Raw genomic sequence first — 6,486 nt, forward strand, 5'->3', positions numbered from 1 at the left:
TTATAGTGTTTGTACTGTTGAATTAAACTTGCATGCAGTGAGAAGATCAATGTGCGACAATACAGCCCCCACTTGAGACACATCAACTTTTACAATAAAAGGCTGAGTGACGTTAGGTTTTATGAGAATTGGCGCAGCTGCAAAATACTCCTTCAAGGTATCGAATGCCTCCCTGGCCAGATTGGACCACTTGGAAAAGTCTGTACCTTTCTTGGTCATATCCGTCAAAGATTTGGCCACTACCAAAAAGCTTTTGATGAACTTACGGTAGTAGTTGGCGAATCCCAAAAACCTTTGTAACGCCTTCAAATCCTCAGGACGATCCCAATCCAGTACCTCCCGGACTTTCACCGGATCGATGCGAAAACCGGTAGAAGATAAAACAGCCTAGAAAAGGGATCTCCTCAATCGAGAACATTAATTTCTCTGGTTTGACAAATAATTTATTGTCTCTGAGTATCTGTAAGACCTACCTGATTTGTACCTGATGTGACTCAAGGTCAAGTGAATAAATTAATATATCCTCAAGATAGATTACAACAAATCTACCTATCAGTTGACTAAAGATGTAATTTACAGAGTGCTGAAAGACGGCGGGAATATTTGTCAACCCAAATGGCATGACAAGGTTCACATAGTGTCTCTCAAACTTACTGTAACCCGTTTTCCACTCATCCCATCATCTTTAATACGATGGCCAACAACTAGCAATCGGACATTCGCAATAGGCTTGGGACCTTGCCTCTGATGCAATGGATGATTAGCCTGGGAGGCGGTTCGTTAGAAGCAGGTATGGAGCATGGATTGGCTTCATTGCAAGTTGTTGGCCATGCATCGATGTCCCTGATTGGATCACTACTACAGGTACTGATTGGTGGCTTTTTTGAGATGTGATACAAGCCCAGGTATAGGTAGCTCGCGGGTATAATGACCCCCCAGAATGTTCTGATAGGCCGAGATGTGACAGATAGCGTTGTTTGTTTACGTTTCAACTCTTTACATGTGCTTGCTACTATGATCATGTGCAGCATTGTCTACAACCGGGGTTTCTAGGGACATTATGATGAAGTTTTAAATGTATATGTTTCACTGTTTATATATTATTTATTGTTATTATGATCACCAGATATCATGTATGTAAATTACATGGGCGGACCCAATAGGTGGTGGTTATCCACTTCCTATTTAAGGCCGTCATGTTGATTGTCATGTATGCTTGATAAAGACCCTCTGAGGTTGAAACGTCGCACTTATGGCACAATAAAGTGTTTTCTGTCTTCACCTGGATTGGATGCTGTCCTTCACTTCGAATCTCAGGGATATTATATAGTCTGCTCTTCAGCAGCTTGGCCTCAGGGACTAAATTAACGGCGCAGTAATAAGGACGATGGGGAAGAAGTTCTTGACACCCCTGCTCTGAAAACACATCCCAAAGTCAGACAGGTATTTAGACACAGACTGGGTATCCACCCTTGCAAGCCAGGTACCCAACAAGTGTCCTTGACAATACTCACTCCACTTTACCACCTCCCGAGTCTGCCAATCTACCGTAAGCCGTAGAGTAAGCCAAGGAAGTCCACGAACCACAGGAAGGGGCAGACCCTCTAGTACATAACAGTCAGTACCTTTTGAGTGCATGGCCTCTACCCTCAGAGTAAAATACTCCTGTCTCAAGGGTGCAGAGTCGATGGAGATAATGGGTACAGGTCTGGACAGTATATGTGGTTTGAGGCCCTGGACCTGGACAAACCTAGCGTTGATCAAGTTACACCAAACCCACTGTCCAGAAAGACAGGAATAACCACCTTATTTTTGCCCAGGTGGATTTCAGCATATAGAAATAATTGTGTCATACCCACGGAGGGTAGCTAACCTCCCCACATCTCAGGCTCCTTAGTTTTCCGGCGGCTGTTTAGAGTGAGCTAGTCAAGCAGATGCACCCACAAAATGACCCTTTCTTTCACAGTAAAAATATATTCCCCCTTGGCGCCGAACAACAGACTGCTTTTCAGAATGAGCTGCCCCACCGAACTGCATAGGTTCCTTAGATGACTCAGACCCGGTTTCCCTTGGCCCGATCCTCCCGCACATTGGGGTGTCTCTTTATGTCTCTGGCGAAGACGGTGATCCACCCGCCGGTCTCCCTGCCACGGCTGATGTGTGGATTCAGCCAGGGAGACTGGGTCAGGTCATCGTATATATGACCCAGTGTCAGAAAAAATTCCTCTACTGTCTAAAGTGACTAGGAGTCAGACGGGAGAGAGAATGCTCATACTTGGGGGTCACCCTGAAGGAGAGAGATTATAATCCCCACCTGTTGCTACTCGGTTGGTGAGGAACAAGGACATAACTTTTAAGTATTGTTTAGAGGCCTCCCTGAAAACAACAAGCTTATCACGCTCCCCAGAGCACCGTCCACTAAGGGTTGCCTGGGAGTCAAGGTCCCCAAACCTGATGTGTTAGGGTGCTGTAAAACAACAGTGTATAGATCTGCCACCTCCAGGCTGAACTGCTGCAGTTGCCCTGTCAGTGCAGTGATAGGCTTCATAATGGATCAAAAAACGGTTTCAGTCAGAGCTAATGTCACGGCTCTCCTGGGACCAGGGGCTCCTTCCCTGACCCTAACCCTAGGAGCGCCCTAGCTCGCCCTGTTCCCTGGATTACTTCAGATGGTGAAGACGCCAAGTCCACATACCTTGCCTTAGCTCCTGAATCCACCCCAGTCTGTAGCCTTCCCCCACCCAAGGAAGAGGGGAGTAGTAGGGTAACGTAATCCTGAGAAAATGAACTTGTATTACCCAAGGAGCTGCCTGCTTGAAGTCAAATTGCAGAGGGAGCTGTCAGTCAAACTGCGGGGAAATGATTACAGCCGCTGCTCACAGTATAGTGAGCGATGGCTGAAAACGCTTTGTTAATGACAATGTGAAGAGGCTACCTGGAGGATCTAAGTTAATTATCTCCCGGTAGCCGGGAGTGCTTCCAGTAAGGAAGCCAGGAAGCATTTTAATGCTATTTAACTTCAGACTAACTCTATATCTACAGGTAAATATTTTTGAACATGACTGGTTTCCTTTAAGAGAATTTTAAAATAATTTCACGTGACAAATGAGCATTTTGCTCATTAGTCATTTGATTATTGGTCAAAATGTTCCAAGGAATGCTTATTACTGATTACACAAATCTAAAAACGCTTAAAAGTTGTCTGGTTCAGAAATAAAAAGTGCCATTTCTCAATGATTTTAATGTGCTGAGGCTGAATTCAAATATCACAATGAAGACTACCAATTAACTCTTGCTTCTATAGCTAAGAGATTTTGTTTTACTACTACATAAGTTATGTAAGTAATGCATGGAAATTTATACATTACTTTTAAGCAATAATATTTCTGCCAACATAAAGATGCACATAGAGGAAACTTAGCTGTAATTCAATTTATTATAACAGTTAAACACTATTGAGAATTCAAATTGAATGCATCATGCAGAAATAGCAATCGTCAGTGTGATCGGCACACTTTCTCTCGACCATTGGGACTGCAAAAGGCATAAACTGCCCTTTTCAATTCAACCATTGTATAAGATGTAGTCAGTATCGGACTGGGGTGCCAAGGGCCCACCAGTTACATTGACTTTGGGGGGGCCACTTTTCACCTGCATATAAATATTACATGACCCTGGTTCACAAATTTACTTATACCTCTATATCATAATAAACTGGGTAGTTTGGCTAATGAATGAAATGCAGCTTTTTTTCTGTAGAGAGTAAATCAAGTTAATTATGAGAAGTGCTGCTCATACAGTAAGGTTGGGAGCCCAGATCGGCACAGAAGCCCACCAGGAAATTCCCTTATTATCGCTATGGGCCAGTCCGAGTCTGGATGTAGTGCTCATTTATTACAGCATATTTGCAATGCCCAGCTATTGTCCTGAGATCCTTTTCTGCAACCGAAATACAGGTTGAAAACTTTTCTTATCACGGTAGTCAAGTTTTGCTTTTGTGAAAACACCATATATATTAGAAATTATATGCTTTGATAATGCAAGTCCGAAGCCTCTCTAAATTTCTTCTGAAAGAAAAGGCTAACGAACAATGATGTGTGACTGACAGAGGGTGCATTTATGAAGCCAAATGAAATAATTTTAATTAGGATTAATTAAAGTTGCACCACCGGGGCCCATAGGTCACTCTGAGAGAGATGATGCAGTACTGATGATGCAATAATGAAGCTGCAAGACCACCCTTGTATCTTGAAAATTTGAATTAATTTGCAAATTTCAGCATCATTTTCTTTAGGATGACCCCTTCTTGATCTAATTGTTTGGCGCGGATAAAATAAAAAAGCCTATACTCACCTCCTGTGCCATTGCTATTCCAACGGTGTCTGTACTCATACCCCGGAGCTCTCGTGCCGTTGTTATGACACATGAGCCTATCGCCCAATCAGCGTTGGCGTCACTGTCTCTGCCTTTTAGATAAATCGAACGTCAAAAGGAAGTGAGAGCAGCAACCGCAGCCCTGGCTTCCTCTGTATGTTCGATTTGTCCGAAAGCGGAGCCAGTGACGCCAGCGCTGATTGGGCGCCAGGCTCACGTGTCATAACAGTCGCATGAGGGCTATGGGACTGTGAATGCCGGCACTGCTGGAACAGAGCAGGCATGAGAGGCGAGTATAAGCTTTTTTATTTTATCGTAGCCAAGTGTGGTGTATGAGAAGGGGGTTGTCCAAGTAGTGGACAACATCTTTAAGTCAACTGTTGCCTTTAGCTCATTGGGAATAAGAGTGAGGCTAGACAGAGTGGCACTATTGGCCTGATTCATTAAGATTGGCATTGTATAGTATTAATGAAGTTGCCTTTTGGATTTGGATGTGCCTATCTCATTGTGAAGCAAGCTACCTAATGACTTTGGCTCATCTTCTCAGTGGTAAGTGCCTTTGTGCACCTTGGCAGGAATGTTACTGGCATAAGAAACACTGCCACTTTAAATTATTTTCACATGTTATGCCCCATTTCACCATGATACTGCCTATTTTGTTAAAACTGCATTAAATAGTTGCAACGTTTTTGCGCACTTCGCCACCATGTCAGAGCCTTCACGTCTGGTCTTGTCCATAATGTAAAAAACTATATGCTTTGTAGGATTTAGTCGGGATAAGATGTGATCATATGAAATAACAGCAAGAAGAAATCTTGACAAATCTTGAAAAAAGTGAGAGGCATAAGGCTGGACAACACCTCAAGCTTCATGAGAAAGATTATTTCCTAGACGAAGTTCACGGACAGGCAATGATTAAACATTGAGTCTGCCATTCAAATTCCACAATCCTGTAAAAGAGTATTATGGGTTTGATAACAGTGCTTATATGTAAATAAACTAAAGTCGGTCTAGAGATATGCCATCACAAGGCAAACAAGTTGAGGACTTGGGTTTACTGTGTATTGAAATGGATTAGATGCTTCTCTGCTGATTCATGCTTGAACTTTAATATCAATAGGCAATAATAAAAAAAAATCCATTCCTGCTTATATACTGCTCAAAAAAATAAAAGGAACACAAAAATCACACATCCTAGATATCACTGAATGAAATATCCCAGTTGTAGATCTTTATTCATTACATAGTGGAATGTGTTGCGAACAATAAAACCTAAAAATTATCAATGTAAATCGCAAATAATATCCCACGGAGGTCTGGAGTTGGAATGATGCTCAAAATCAAAGTGGAAAACGAAGTTACAGGCTGATCCAACTTCAGTGTAAATGCCTCAAGACAAGGAAATGATGCTCGGTAGAGTGTGTGGCCTCCACGTGACTGTATGACCTCCCTACAACGCCTGGGCATGCTCCTGATGAGGCGGCAGATGTTCTCCTGAGGGATCTTCTCCCAGATCTGGACTAAAGCATCCGCCAACTCCTGGACAGTCTATGGTGCAACGTGACGTTGGTGGATGGCGCGAGACATGATGTCCCAGATGTGTTCAATCGGATTCAGGTCTGGGGAACGGGCGGGCCAGTCCATAGCTTCAATGCCTTCATCATATGCATGCATATTAATCCAATTGAACCTTAAGCTAAAAATAGCTTGGTCCCATTCCGTAAAACTACATCAATACACAAAACCACAAAAGAATTTACTATGGCTCAAGGAATGCAAAATATAACAATTTTATTCACAAAAAATACATATAAAATAATGACAACTAAGTACCTCAAAGCACAACTATGGACAACCAGGACTGAGGCACACTAAACAATCAATGCTACACCGCACACATAATGACCCAGGTTTATAATTGATAATTACCAATCAAGTGAACCTTAGATACAACATCAAATGTAACCACTGGCATCAAAAGCCTAAGTGTGAGGCAAGCTGCAAGGACACTGCTATAAGCTGTATACGTGACCTAAATCATATAGGAGCGGTGATTAGAAGTGCCTATGACTGGGGTGGGACGTTCAACTAGGCTTGGGCACGCCACAGGTA

The sequence above is a fragment of the Ranitomeya variabilis genome, chromosome 1 (assembly GCF_051348905.1).
Source record: "Ranitomeya variabilis isolate aRanVar5 chromosome 1, aRanVar5.hap1, whole genome shotgun sequence".
NCBI classification, from domain to species: domain Eukaryota; kingdom Metazoa; phylum Chordata; class Amphibia; order Anura; family Dendrobatidae; genus Ranitomeya; species Ranitomeya variabilis.